Raw genomic sequence first — 14,745 nt, 5'->3', positions numbered from 1 at the left:
GGTCCTTCAAATCCCCCAGCAATACAGCTTGCAGGTCCAACTGCACCCTGATATTATGACATAATAACCATTCCTGGACCCAACTCCAAAAACAAGCCACCGATGGACAGTACCAATAGAGATGCTCTATTGATTCTGTTTCCGGGAGTCTGCACCGGTCTGACTGTTCCACATACTGAGCATACTTTTTGTAGCAAGAATTGTATATAATAGCTTAAATTGAAAAGAAAGTATTGATGCGTCAATTGTTGTTTTGTACATCAGTTCATAAACCCAATGCCATTTTTGTAGCAGAGATGCGATGAGTTGATTATAATTTTGTATTGAGCATTCATCTCCATACACCTTGATTAATTGCATGTGTGTGGGGTGGAAATTCAACACCGGCGGACACCTAAAGTCAATCTTAAATGAGTCACTATATTTTCAGCCGGCTGGAAAGGTTACAACAAACTCTGCACACTGTACAGGTCTATCAGAAAACTCAGCTTGGGCAGTCCCAACAATTGTCTTATATACGGCTATGCACGGACAAGTTATATTTGCATGATTTAGCATAATTCCTTCATTCCTACCGGTGGCTCGCACATGCGACTGACCAATACTTCTTGAGGCTCTCCCTCTCTCTCTCTCCAAGTTGAGACCTTGAAACTGAGATACCTCGGTTGTTCCCATAGCAATATTCTGGGCGTACTGCCAAGTTAAGGATCAGTGATAGTGAGGATTCCTCCACGTACGATCAGTCAGTCACCTGCATGAACCCATCTAAATTGGTCACAGTAAGTAGTATTGATCTTGATATATTTTTGATACACAAACATAACACTTCCCTTACATGTGACAATTCTACCATCGTTGTTTACAATGTAATTCATAAATATGATATCTTCCTTTCGTGTTCTCTCCAAGAAGTTTGCTTTATCCTCTATCAGTTCATTGGAGTTTTGCCATATTATTTGCTGTAATATATGTTTTGCCACTTCTGTAGGATAAAATTGGAATTGTAGCCAACTCTGTATAGCTTCATTTAAAAATAAGAATACTTTAAAACAGGGTTCCATTGTCAATCCACTGGAAATTGATAGTTGTAATCTGTATAACAGCAAAGAGCCCTTTTTAAACATTGGATGTGCCTCTCTTAGTAGCTTACTGGAAAACCAGTTTGGATTTTGATAAAGTTTCAGTGTAATTCCATGATATTTAATAGTTTTTGCAGAAAAATGAATTCATTATATACATATACCCATTTACAGTGCCTTGCGAAAGTATTCGGCCCCCTTGAACTTTGCGACCTTTTGCCACATTTCAGGCTTCAAACATAAAGATATAAAACTGTATTTTTTTATGAAGAATCAACAACAAGTGGGACACAATCATGAAGTGGAACGACATTTATTGGATATTTCAAACTCTTTTAACAAATCAAAAACTGAAAATTGGGCGTGCAAAATTATTCAGCCCCCTTAAGTTAATACTTTGTAGCGCCACCTTTTGCTGCGATTACAGCTGTAAGTCGCTTGGGGTATGTCTCTATCAGTTTTGCACATCGAGAGACTGAATTTTTTTTCTATTCCTCCTTGCAAAACAGCTCGAGCTCAGTGAGGTTGGATGGAGAGCGTTTGTGAACAGCAGTTTTCAGTTCTTTCCACAGATTCTCGATTGGATTCAGGTCTGGACTTTGACTTGGCCATTCTAACACCTGGATATGTTTATTTTTGAACCATTCCATTGTAGATTTCGCTTTATGTTTTGGATCATTGTCTTGTTGGAAGACAAATCTCCATCCCAGTCTCAGGTCTTTTGCAGACTCCATCAGGTTTTCTTCCAGAATGGTCCTGTATTTGGCTCCATCCATCTTCCCATCAATTTTAACCATCTTCCCTGTCCCTGCTGAAGAAAGGCAGGCCCAAACCATGATGCTGCCACCACCATGTTTGACAGTGGGGATGGTGTGTTCAGGGTGATGCGCCGTGTTGCTTTTACGCCAAACATAACGTTTTGCATTGTTGCCAAAAAGTTCAATTTTGGTTTCATCTGACCAGAGCACCTTCTTCCACATGTTTGGTGTGTCTCCCAGGTGGCTTGTGGCAAACTTTAAACAACACTTTTTATGGATATCTTTAAGAAATGGCTTTCTTCTTGCCACTCTTCCATAAAGGCCAGATGTGCAATATACGACTGATTGTTGTCCTATGGACAGAGTCTCCCACCTCAGCTGTAGATCTCTGCAGTTCATCCAGAGTGATCATGGGCCTCTTGGCTGCATCTCTGATCAGTCTTCTCCTTGTATGAGCTGAAAGTTTAGAGGGACGGCCAGGTCTTGGTAGATTTGCAGTGGTCTGATACTCCTTCCATTTCAATATTATCGCTTGCACAGTGCTCCTTGGGATGTTTAAAGCTTGGGAAATCTTTTTGTATCCAAATCCGGCTTTAAACTTCTTCACAACAGTATCTCGGACCTGCCTGGTGTGTTCCTTGTTCTTCATGATGCTCTCTGCGCTTTTGACGGACCTCTGAGACTATCACAGTGCAGGTGCATTTATACGGAGACTTGATTACACACAGGTGGATTGTATTTATCATCATTAGTCATTTAGGTCAACATTGGATCATTCAGAGATCCTCACTGAACTTCTGGAGAGAGTTTGCTGCACTGAAAGTAAAGGGGCTGAATAATTTTGCACGCCCAATTTTTCAGTTTTTGATTTGTTAAAAAAGTTTGAAATATCCAATAAATGTCGTTCCACTTCATGATTGTGTCCCACTTGTTGTTGATTCTTCACAAAAAAATACAGTTTTATATCTTTATGTTTGAAGCCTGAAATGTGGCAAAAGGTCGCAAAGTTCAAGGGGGCCGAATACTTTTGCAAGGCACTGTAAATGCATCTGGTTTTACATTCTAAATAAAAATGAAATTTGCTCACAATTTGAAAAAATATTATTGTGGACTATGTAGCGCCATCAATAGATATTTAAACTGTGATATCACTATAGATTTAAATCAGGGTAATTTTCATTTAACTTTTCCGAGATGTGTACACCAAGCAAATAAACTGAACCATCCACCCATTTAATCGGGAGACCACATAGCAATTTAAAGTCTGTCTTTTAGAGACCCAATCCATAATATAGTACATGTATTATAGTTGGGATTTAATCCAGATAAACTGGAGAAACGATCCAGGTCCTCAATAAGACTGTTCAGGTGTGAAGATTGAACGCAAGAGAACTTGAATCATCGGTATACATTGATACCTTGGATCTAATTTTTTATAGCAAACAATTCAATAGCCATAACAAACAAGTAATGTATGGTGATAGTGGGCAACCTTGTTTCTCTCAGGTAAATAACCATTATTTAGTATTTTACATAAGAAGTTTGCTGTAAAGATAGTCCCTGCATTCTCATAGTTTGCAATGATTCTTATTGTCTCCTATCTCCAATATATCTTCCTTTTAAGAATCCTGTCTAATCGTGATTGATAATATCTGTTAAGACTTTAAGACCATTTTAATTTTATGAGCAATAAATTTGCCCAATATTTTTGAATCGTAACATTGAATAGTGAGGGGCCTCAATTTTTTTTGCAAGACTGTCCCCCTGGCTCCTGCTTCAGTAGGATAGAAATCATCCCCTCTTTGGTGTCAGACAGTTTATCATGTACAGTTGAAGTCGGAAGTTTACATACACTTAGGTTGGAGTCATTAAAGCTAGTTTTTCAACAACTCCACAAAATTCTTGTTAACAAACTATAGTTTTGGCAAGTTGGTTAGGACATCTACTTTCTGCATGACAAGTCATTTTTCCAAAAATTGTTTACAGACAGATTATTTCACTTATAATTCACTGTATCACAATTCCAGTGGGTCAGAAGTTTACATACACTAAGTTGACTGTGCCTTTAAACAGCTTGTAACATTTCAGATAATGGTGTCATGGCTTTAGAAGCTTCTGATAGGCTAATTGACATAATTTGAGTCAATTGGAGGTGTACCTGTGAATGTATTTCAAGACCTACCTTCATATGAAGTGCCTCTTTGCTTGACATCATGGGGAAATCAAAAGAAATCAGCCAAGACCTAAAAAAAAATAATTGTAGACCTCCACAATTCTGGCTCATCCTTGGGAGCAATTTCCAAATGCCTGAAGGTACCACGTTCATGTGTACAAACAATAGTACACAATTATAAACACCATGGGACCACACAGCTGTCATACCGCTCAGGAAGAAGACACGTTCTGTCTCCTAGATATGAACGTACTTTGGTGCGAAAAGTGCAAATCAATCCCAGAACAGCAGCAAAGGACCTTGTGAAGATGCTGGAGGAAACAGGTACAAAAGTATCTATATCCACAGTAAAATGAGTCTTATATCGACATAACCTGAAAGGCTGCTCAGCAAGGAAGAAGCCACTGCTCCAAAACCTCCATAAAAAAGCCAGACTACGGTTTGCAACTGCACATGGGGACAAATATCGTACTTTTTGGAGAAATGTCCTCTGGTCTGATGAAACAAAAATAGAACTGTTTGGCCATAATGACCATCATTATGTTTGGATGAAAAGGGGGAGGCTTGCAAGCCAAAGAACACCATCCCAACCATGAAGCACGGGGGTGGCAGCATCATGTTGTGGGGTTGCTTTGCTGCAGTAGGGACGGGTGCACTTCACAAAATAGATGGCACCATGGGGACGGAAAATTACGTGGATATAATGAAGCAACATCCCAAGACATCAGTTAAAGCTTGGTCGCAAATGGGTCTTCCAAATGGACAATGACCCCAAGCATGCTTCCAAAGTTGTGGCAAAATGGCTTAAGGACAACAAAGTTAAGGTTTTGGAATGGCCATCACAAAGCCCTGACCTCAATCCTATAGAAAATTTGTGGGCAGAACTGAAAAAGCATGTGCAAGCAAGGAGGTCTACAAACCTGACTCAGTTACACCAGCTCTGTCAGGAGGAATGGGACAAAACTTCCCCAACTTATTGTGGGAAGCTTGTGGAAGGCTACCTGAAATGTTTGACCCAAGTTAAACAATTTAAAGGCAATGCTACCAAATACTAATTGAATGTATGTAAACTTCTGACCCACTGGGAATGTGATGAAAGAAATAAAAGCTGAAATAAATTATTATCCTCTACTATTATTCTGACATTTCACATTCTTAAAATAAGGTGGTGATCCTAACTGACCTAAGACAGGGAATTTTTACTTGCATTAAATGTCAGCAATTGCAAAAAAAACGGAGTTTAAATGTATTTGGCTAAGGTGTATGTAAACTTCTGACTTCAACTGTATGAATAATGAAAACTAGTAGTGGATCTTTCAATAATTCATAAAACTTTTGATACATACTGAAAAATATATAAAATGCAACATGTAAAGTTTTGGGCCCATGTTTCGTGAGATGAAATAACATATCCCAATGTCCCGAATGCACAAAATGCTTGTTTCTCAAAAATGTTGTGCACAAATTTGTTGACATCCCTGTTGGTGAGCATTTCTCCTTTCCCTATATAATCCATCCACCTGACGTGTGGCATATCAAGAAGCTGATTAAACAGAATGATCATAAAACAGGTGGCACTTTTTGCTGGGGGCAATAAACGGCCACTCTAAAATGTGCAGTTTTGTCACACACCACAATGCCACAGATGTCTCAAATTTTGAGGGGTTGTGGTTGTGAAGAGTATGAGCAGGCACAAGCTACGGACAACAAACACAATTGCATTTTATTGATGGCAATTTGAATGCAAAGAGATACCTTGACGAGATCCTGAGGCCTATTCTTGTGCCATTCTTCCGCCGCCATAACCTCATGTTTCAGTATGATAATGCATGGCCCCACAATCTGAAAATGTCCAAGTTCTTCCATGGCCTGCATACTCATCAGACATGTCATCCATAGAGCATGTTTGGGATGCTGTGGATCGAAGTGTACGACAGCATGTTCCAGTTCCCACCAATATCCAGCAACTTTGCACAGCCATTGAAGAGGAGTGGGACTACATTCGACAGGCCACAATCAACAGCCTGATCAACTATGCGAAGGAGATGTGTGGTGATGCATGAGGCAAATGGTGGTCACACCAGATACGGACTGGTTTTCTGATCCACGTCCCTACCTTTTTTTTTAAGGTATCCGTGACCAACAGATGCATATCTGTATTGCCAGTCATGTGAAATCCATAAATTTGTTCATAATTCATTTCAATTTACTGATTTCGTTAAATTAACTGTAACTCAGTAAAATCTTTGAAATTGTTGCATGTTGCGTTTATATTTTTGTTCAGTATAATAGAACCCTACTCCATCCTTATCTTTGGAATGTATACTTCTGAGAGTGTGAGACAATAAAGTAGCGTAGTTCTAACCGTAAATTCACAAGGGACTGCATCATAAGTCATTGAATGCTGCAAAGCCCGTTTTGCAATGTGAAGAATTTGGCTCATAGAAAAGGAGACTCAGAAGATACCGGGAGGAAGTTATCTACACGGAAGTGCTACAGTAGCCAGACTTTTGCAATACAGTTGGAAGATCCCATATCAGTCAGAAATTCAGAAATTCCAGGGAGTAGAGGGAAAGTGTAAGGGAAGTGTCCAGGGAGTAGGGTCTTAGGGTCTCTACTTTCTGGACGGGCCTTTGTTTCTGTCTGTTGCCCCACTCCTCCTACAGATGGAGACAAAAGACATCAAAACTAAAAGAGAATTGAACTTTTCTTGTGTCCAATCAGGTTGTTTTCAGGATTGTTTTCAACGACCTGTGGTTAAATCAGTTTGGTGAAACCTTTGGATTGTTGCAGATAGAACGATATGAACTAATACAGATCAGTGAGTCATATTTGTCCAACAAAATCTATTTATATCTGTAGATTGTTGAAAGTTGCACTCTAATGAATAGATGTTGGACACAGATTTGTTTACATCCCTTTTGGAGAGCATTTCTCCTTTGACAGGATAATCCATCCATCTGACAGATGTGGCATTTCAAGAAGCTGATTAAATAGCATGCTCATTACATAGGTGCACCTTGTGTTGGGGACAATAAAAGGCCACTCTAAAATGTGCAGTTGTGTCACACAACACAATGCCACAAGTTGAGGGAGTGTGCAACTGGCATGCTAACTGCAGGAACACCCAACAGAACTGTTGTCAGAGAATTGAATGTTAATTTCTCTACCATAAGCCGCATCCAACGTTGTTTTGAGAATTTGTCATGTACACTGCTAAAAAAAATAAAGGGAAGACTTAAACAACACAATGTAACTCCAAGTCAATCATACTTCTGTGAAATCAATCTGTCCACTTAGGAAGCAACACTGATTGACAATAAAATTTCACATGCTGTTGTGCAAATGGAATAGACAACAGGTGGAAATTATAGGCAATTAGCAAGACACCCCCAATAAAGGAGTGGTTCTGCAGGTGGTGACCACAGACCACTTCTCAGTTCCTATGCTTCCTGGCTGATGTTTTGGTCACTTTTGAATGCTGGCGGTGCTTTCACTCTAGTGGTAGCATGAGACGGAGTCTACAACCCACACAAGTGGCTCAGGTAGTGCAGCTCATCCAGGATGGCACATCAATGCGAGCTGTGGCAAGAAGGTTTGCTGTGTCTGTCAGCGTAGTGTCCAGAGCATGGAGGCGCTACCAGGAGACAGGCCAGTACATCAGGAGACGTGGAGGAGGCCGTAGGAGGGCAACAACCCAACAGCAGGACCGCTACCTCCGCCTTTGTGCAAGGAGGAGCAGGAGGAGCACTGCCAGAGCCCTGCAAAATGACCTCCGCAGGCCACAAATGTGCATGTGTCTGCTCAAACAGTCAGAAACAGACTCCATGAGGGTGGTATGAGGGCCCGACGTCCACAGGTGGGGGTTGTGCTTACAGCCCAACACCGTGCAGGACGTTTGGCATTTGCCAGAGAACACCAAGATTGGCAAATTCGCCACTGGCGCCCTGTGCTCTTCACAGATGAAAGCAGGTTCACACTGAGCACATGTGACAGACATGACAGAGTCTGGAGACGCCGTGGAGAACGTTCTGCTGCCTGCAACATCCTCCAGTATGACCGGTTTGGCGGTGGGTCAGTCATGGTGTGGGGTGGCATTTCTTTGGGGGGCCGCACAGCCCTCCATGTGCTCGCCAGAGGTAGCCTGACTGCCATTAGGTACCGAGATGAGATCCTCAGACCCCTTGTGAGACCATATGCTGGTGCGGTTGGCCCTGGGTTCCTCCTAATGCAAGACAATGCTAGACCTCATGTGGCTGGAGTGTGTCAGCAGTTCTTGCAAGAGGAAGGCATTGATGCTATGGACTGGCCCGCCCGTTCCCCAGACCTGAATCCAATTGAGCACATCTGGGACATCATGTCTCGCTCCATCCACCAACGCCACGTTGCACCACAGACTGTCCAGGAGTTGGCAGATGCTTTAGTCCAGGTCTGGGAGGAGATCCCTCAGGAGACCATCCGCCACCTCATCAGGAGCATGCCCAGGCGTTATAGGGAGGTCATACAGGCACGTGGAGGCCACACACACTACTGAGCCTCATTTTGACTTGTTTTAAGGACATTACATCAAAGTTGGATCATCTTGTAGTGTGGTTTTCCACTTTAATTTTGAGTGTGACTCCAAATCCAGACCTCCATGGGTTGATAAATTTGATTTCCATTGATAATGTTTGTGTGATTTTGTTGTCAGCACATTCAACTATGTAAATAAAAAAGTATTTAATAAGAATATTTCATTCATTCAGATCTAGGATGTGTTATTTTAGTGTTCCCTTTATTTTTTTGAGCAGTGTACATCCAACTGGCCTCACAACTGCAGACCACGTGTAACCACGCCAGCCCAGGACATCCACATCCAGCTTCTTCACCTGGGGAAACATCTGAGGATGGGGAAAGGGGGTGCTGAGGAGTATTTATGTCCTTCATAAAGCCCCTTTGTGGAGAAAAACTCATTCTGATTGGTTGGGCCTGGCTCCCCAGTGGGAGGGCCTATGCCCTCCCAGCCCCACCCATGGCTGCACCTCTGCCCAGTCATGTGAAATCTATAGATTTATATATACTGATTTCCTTCTATTAACTGTAACTCTGTAAAAATGTTGCATTTATATTTTTGTTCAGTATATTTCTATTGGAATGCCATCAAGGCCAGGGGTTTTCCCCGTCTGAAATAGTCAATTGCCAACTGTAGTTGTGTTGCAGCGAGTTTAACCTGATTTTTAAGGAAAATAATATCATAACACTCTTCCTCAAGTTTTATATTATATATTATATTATATTAAACCAGATATTTCCTGGAGAAGTTCCTCAAACTCCTTTTGGTTTGCGTCTAAACTATTCAGTACTTCTGTAGAACATGCGTCCACACCATTGATGTGCAATGTTAGTTCTACTTCTGCTGTAAGTATTTTCTATTAATAAATTCAGCATATTGACATGTCCCACCGTGCACCATCTGTGACTTATAGGAAGATTTGAACCCACATATCCCCTTTCCTGCAGTCAGCAGACCTTGTTCAATCTCCTCAGGACTTTAAATGGCCCCAAAAACCGCGGACCCAGCTTCCGGCAGGGCAGGCGAAGGGGCAGGTTTCGGGTCGAGAGACAGACCCGACCCCCAGGTGTTCCATAAACGCCCTCCAGACTTTAGACGTGAATTGGGGACCCCGATCAGAAACTATATCCTCAGGCACCCTGTAGTGCCAGAATACGTGGGTGAACAGGGCCGCCTCAGTCTGTAGAGCCGTAGGGCAAAGGAAGGAGAAGGCAGGACTTAGAAAACCGATCCACAACGACTAGGATCGTGGTATTACCCCGTGACGGGGGAAGATCCATCACAAAATCCACTGATTGGCGTGACCACGGTCGTTGTGGAGCGGGAAGAGGCTGTAATTTCCCTCTGGGCAGGTGTCTAGGTGCCTTGCACTGTGCGCACACCGAACAGGAGGAAACACAAACCCTCACGTCCTTAACTAAAGTAGGCCACCAGTACTTCCCAGCAAGACAGCGCACTGTCCGACCGATGCCAGGATGGCCCGAATAGGGTGATGTGTGGGACCAACAGATCAAACGATTGCGGACATCAAACGGAATGTACAGACGCCCAACTGGACACTGTGGGGGAGTGGGCTCTGCACGTGACGCCCGCTCGATGGCCGCATCCACCTCCCATACCACCGGTGCCACCACATTCTGGGAACCTGGTCTGTAGGATAGAGTGAAAACAAAGCGGGTGAAAAACATGGCCGACCTCGTCTGGCGAGGGTTCAGTCTCCTAGCTGCCCGAATGTACTCCAGATTGCGGTGGTCAGTCCAAATGAGGAAAGGGTGTTTAGCCCCCTCAATCCAATGTCTCCACGCTATCAGTGCCCTGACAACAGCCAACAGCTCCCGGTCCCCCACATCATAGTTCGCTCCGCGGGCTGAGCCTCTTCGAAAACAAAGCGCAGGGCGGAGCTTTAGTGGCGTACCCGAGCGTTGAGACAGCACAGCTCCTATCCCAGCCTCGGACGCGTCCACCTCAACTATGAACGCTAAGGAGGGATCAGGATGAGCCAGCACAGGAGCCGAGGTAAACAAAGCTGAAATGCGGTCATTCTCCATCTCCACCCCTGACGCTGAAAAGCGGTACCCTAGGAAGGAGATGGACTGTTGGAAGAACAGACAATTCTCAGCCTTGATGTACAGGTCATGCTCCAACAGTCAACCAAGCACCCTGCGGACCAGAGACACATGCCCGGCGCGTGTAGCCGAGTATATTAGAATGTCATCTATATACACCACCACACCCTGCCCGTGCAGGTCCCTGAAAAACTTGTCTACAAAAGATTGGAAAACTGATGGAGCATTCATTAACCTGTACGGCATGACTAGATATTCATAGTGCCCAGATGTAGTGCTAAAAGCCGTCTTCCACTCATCACCTCCCTTGATACGCACCAGGTTGTAAGCGCTCCTGAGGTCCAATTTTGTGAAGAAGCGCAATGACTCTGTCATACTGGCTATGAGAGGTAGTGGGTAACTGTATTTTATCGTGATCTGATTCAAAGCTCGATAGTCAATACACGGGCGCAAACCTCCACCCGTCTTCACAAAAAAGAAACTTGAGGAGACAGGTGAAGTGGAAGGCCGAATGCATCCCTGTCCCAGAGATTCGGTGACATATGTTTCCATAGCCACCGTCTCCTCCTGTGACAGAGGATACATGTGACTCCTGGGAAGTGCAGCGTCTACCAGAAGATTTATCGCACAATCCCCCCGTCGATGGGGTGGTAGTTGAGTTGCCTTCTTTTTACAGAAGGCGAGAGCCAAATCAACATATTCGGGGGGGAATGTGCATGGTGGATACCTGGTTTGGACTCTCCACCGTAGTGGCACCTAAGGAAACACCTACACACCTCCCTGAGCACTGACAAGACCATCCCTTGAGAGCCCTCTGTTGCCACAAAATAATATGATCATGAGAGGCCAACCAGGGAAGGTCCAACACAACAAGAAACGCAGGAGTCAATCAGAAAGAGACTAATTCTCTCCTCATGATTCTCCTGCGTTATCATACGGAGTGGAGCTGTGACCTCCCTGATTAGCCCTGACCCCAATGGACAACTATCTAAGGCATGTACAGGGAAGGGGACATCAACAGGAACAATAGGAATCCCTAAACTAAGTGCAAAGGTACGATCAATAAAGTTCCCAGCTGTGCCTGAATCTACTAGCGCCTTATGCTGGGAAAACTCAGGAAAGGCTACATACAACCACATGTGTGCAACAGGGAGCTCTGGGTGAGGCGTGTGCCTACTCACCTGAGATGATCCACCAGTGCTCCGCCTGCCACCTCGATTACCTGGGAAACCTCCCCAGCACTGACCAGCAGTGTGTCCTCTGCGGCCACAGTTGGTGCAGGGAACGGTCCCCCCTCCGGTCCCCCTCATAGCAGTACCTCCCAGCTCCATCGGGGTAGGATCAGAGGTGCTGGGGGATGGAACTGATGGACCCCGATTTGGACGTCCGCGGGATGCCAACAGGTTGTCCAGCCGGATGGATAAGTCCACCAGCTGGTCCAGATTAAGGGTGGTGTCCCTGCAGGCTAACTCCCTACGAACTTCCTCACGTAAACTACACCTGTAGCGGTCGATCAGGGCCCGCTCATTCAATCCTGCGCCAGCGGCCACAGTTCTAAAATCCAGAGCGAAGTCATGAGCGCTCCTCATCCCTTGTCTAAAATGGAACAAACGTTCCCCCGCCGCTCTCCCCTCAGGTGGATGATCGAAACGTAGTTGTCCAACGTTGGGCCTCCTTCTCCCCAGATGGCGTTGTCCCAGACCAGTGCTTTTCCAGTCAGACAAGAGATGAGGGCGCTCACTCTCTCGCGTCCTGAGGGAGCTGGCTGAACAGTTGCTAGGTAGAGCTCCAGCTGGAGTAGGAACCCCTGGCACCCGGCAGCCGTTCCATCATATGCTCCCGGGAGCGAGAGTCGAATCCCACTGGATTCTGATGAAGGAAGTATGGATCTCTGGATCGGTTGATGTGAGAGCTGGGAAGGTGCTGATGGGTGAACCGGAAAACCCCCTCTCTCCCATCGGTACATGGTTTGCAGCAAGCGATCCATGGCTGTACCGAGACTCTGTAACATGGTCACGTGCTGCTGAACACACTCCTCCATTGGGAGAGGAGGGCTGGCTGTACCTGCTGACTCCATTTGTTGGTGCATTATTCTGTGAGGATGTTGGTCAAATGAAAAAATGCAGAGTCAGGCACAGGACACAGTTCTGAGTAACCATCCAAAATGTACTCCAAAATAAGTAACAAGGAACAAATACAAATAATCCCAAGCACGAACAACGAGAACCCACATGACAAACAATAACGCACAAAACAGAGAGGGAAATCAGAGGGTTAAAATAAGGAACATAATTAATGGAATAGAAACCAGGTGTGTATGATCAAGACAAAACAAAATAAAAATTAAACATAGATCGGTAGTGTCTAGAAAGCCAGTGACGTCAACCTTGTCAGCTCAGGGGTTTGAACTTGCAACCTTCTGGTTACTAGTCTAACACTCTAACCACTAGGCTACCCTGCCACTCATGTAATATGAAATACAGTACCTTACCACTAGTTGCTTATAAGTTACTGTCAAATGTGCTGCAACCCGTTTACATTGTAGTACGATTCAGGTTGGCCCTATAGTGTAAATCTGGTATGAGTATAGTGGCACTGGTAATGGAAGAAAATAGCCACATTTCTCTCAAAGGACTCTGGGAAGACTAGTGTTTCCCTCTATTCCTCCAGAAGGACGGTGGTTTAGCACATCAGCACCTGGCCTAAAAATGAGCTCCCAGACTAAAAGTTGATGGATGCATGGCTGCTTTCCCTTTCTTGTCATGTGAGACTGTGGAAACTTCCGGGAGCTAGTCTCAGAAATCCCAGACCTTGGCACTACGTAAGCCTAGATTTCCACAGAGTCGACTCTCTCTCTCATAGAGCAAAAACATGTATTTGCATAAAAAGCATGAACTGCACACCCTTAGGGGAATGTTATATGATTTGACACACTCCCTCGGGTAACAACACAGTAAGTCGGGGGAAGTTGCTTTTTAAACATTCTGGAAATTCTTAACTAGATAACACACCCTCATACATATCCTAGGGGCAAGATGAGATCGAGAGTGATGTTGAACCACGTGTAAATGTTCAACAAATGAGCCACATACATACATCAATGAGGTATTTGATCTATTGCATCGATACGGTGTCTCTCAGGGGATGCACCCAGGGGATACAACCAGCTGTGAAACTTCTCAAATAGCACATTCAACGAAGTATGAAAGGTATGAGTAATCGCAGTAGGTTCTGTGAAATAACTAACCTGAACCAAGCTTCTACTTCCTCTTCTGTGCTGTGCTCACCAACGGTATTCTCCGTCTCTCTCTCTCTCTCTCACACACACACACACACACACACACACACACACACACACACACACACACACACACACACACACACACACACACCCTGCAGGTGGCTGGTTGGCAGGTGGGCTTTGGCGTCATTGGGCGAGACACTGTAATCTGTCTGATCTAACTGGGAAAGACATGTATTTCACCGACTCATTTCTTTATTGAGAAATTGCATAAATTCCTTCTTCAGAAACCCGCGAGAGGAATCCCCTCTTTAAATCAGCCTGGCAGTCTCAATCATACAAGTAAGAAAGTGTTTGCTTTCATATTAATTATTATGGATATTACTTGACACGGGGAATTTCCTCAATAGAATACACTGGAAATGGGAGTACACAGCTGGGTTTATGAGAAACAGGTGGATTTCTGAGAACATGAATAGGTGAAAAACTATCCACCCTTCCTCCCCTTTTCAAAACGGCACCACGTATCAATATATCTCATATTTTGTTTTATAGGTATAGTCCTTCACTGTAATCATATCCAAGTTCTCTATTGAATTCATATGTAAACTGAGTATAACACTGGACTTAAGAATTGTTTAAAAGCCTAATTTGTGTTTTAGTTCTACAACAAGGAATATCAAAGAGGAACAGGCATGGTGTGTGAAGGGGAATAAAGGAACATAATTATACAAGTGAGAATGAGAGAAGGGAAAATAGACGTTTTCCTTAACTTGTCCAGTGATTCTTTTTGTATTTTTTAGGGTCGCCATTTAGAAAGTTCGCATAGAAAATAGGTGCAACAAATGCCTGCTATTGTGCGTTTCGACTGAACGG

The 14,745-nt window shown here is 44.0% G+C and overlaps 1 protein-coding gene across 1 annotated transcript in view; it reads left to right on the top strand.

The window, feature by feature from the left end:
- The first annotated feature begins 14,093 nt into the window (after positions 1 to 14,093).
- Positions 14,094 to 14,745, top strand: part of LOC110532104 (DNA (cytosine-5)-methyltransferase 3B) — a 62,871-nt gene continuing 62,219 nt past the window's right edge. The window contains exon 1 of the mRNA XM_036988025.1: positions 14,094 to 14,211. The gene's annotated coding sequence lies outside the window, so the exon portion shown is untranslated. The remainder of the gene's footprint in view (positions 14,212 to 14,745) is intronic.

This window comes from Oncorhynchus mykiss, chromosome 9, assembly GCF_013265735.2.
Source record: "Oncorhynchus mykiss isolate Arlee chromosome 9, USDA_OmykA_1.1, whole genome shotgun sequence".
Lineage (NCBI taxonomy): Eukaryota > Metazoa > Chordata > Actinopteri > Salmoniformes > Salmonidae > Oncorhynchus > Oncorhynchus mykiss.
Note: the sequence above shows the minus strand (reverse complement) of the source record. Positions and strands in the feature narration are given on the sequence as shown.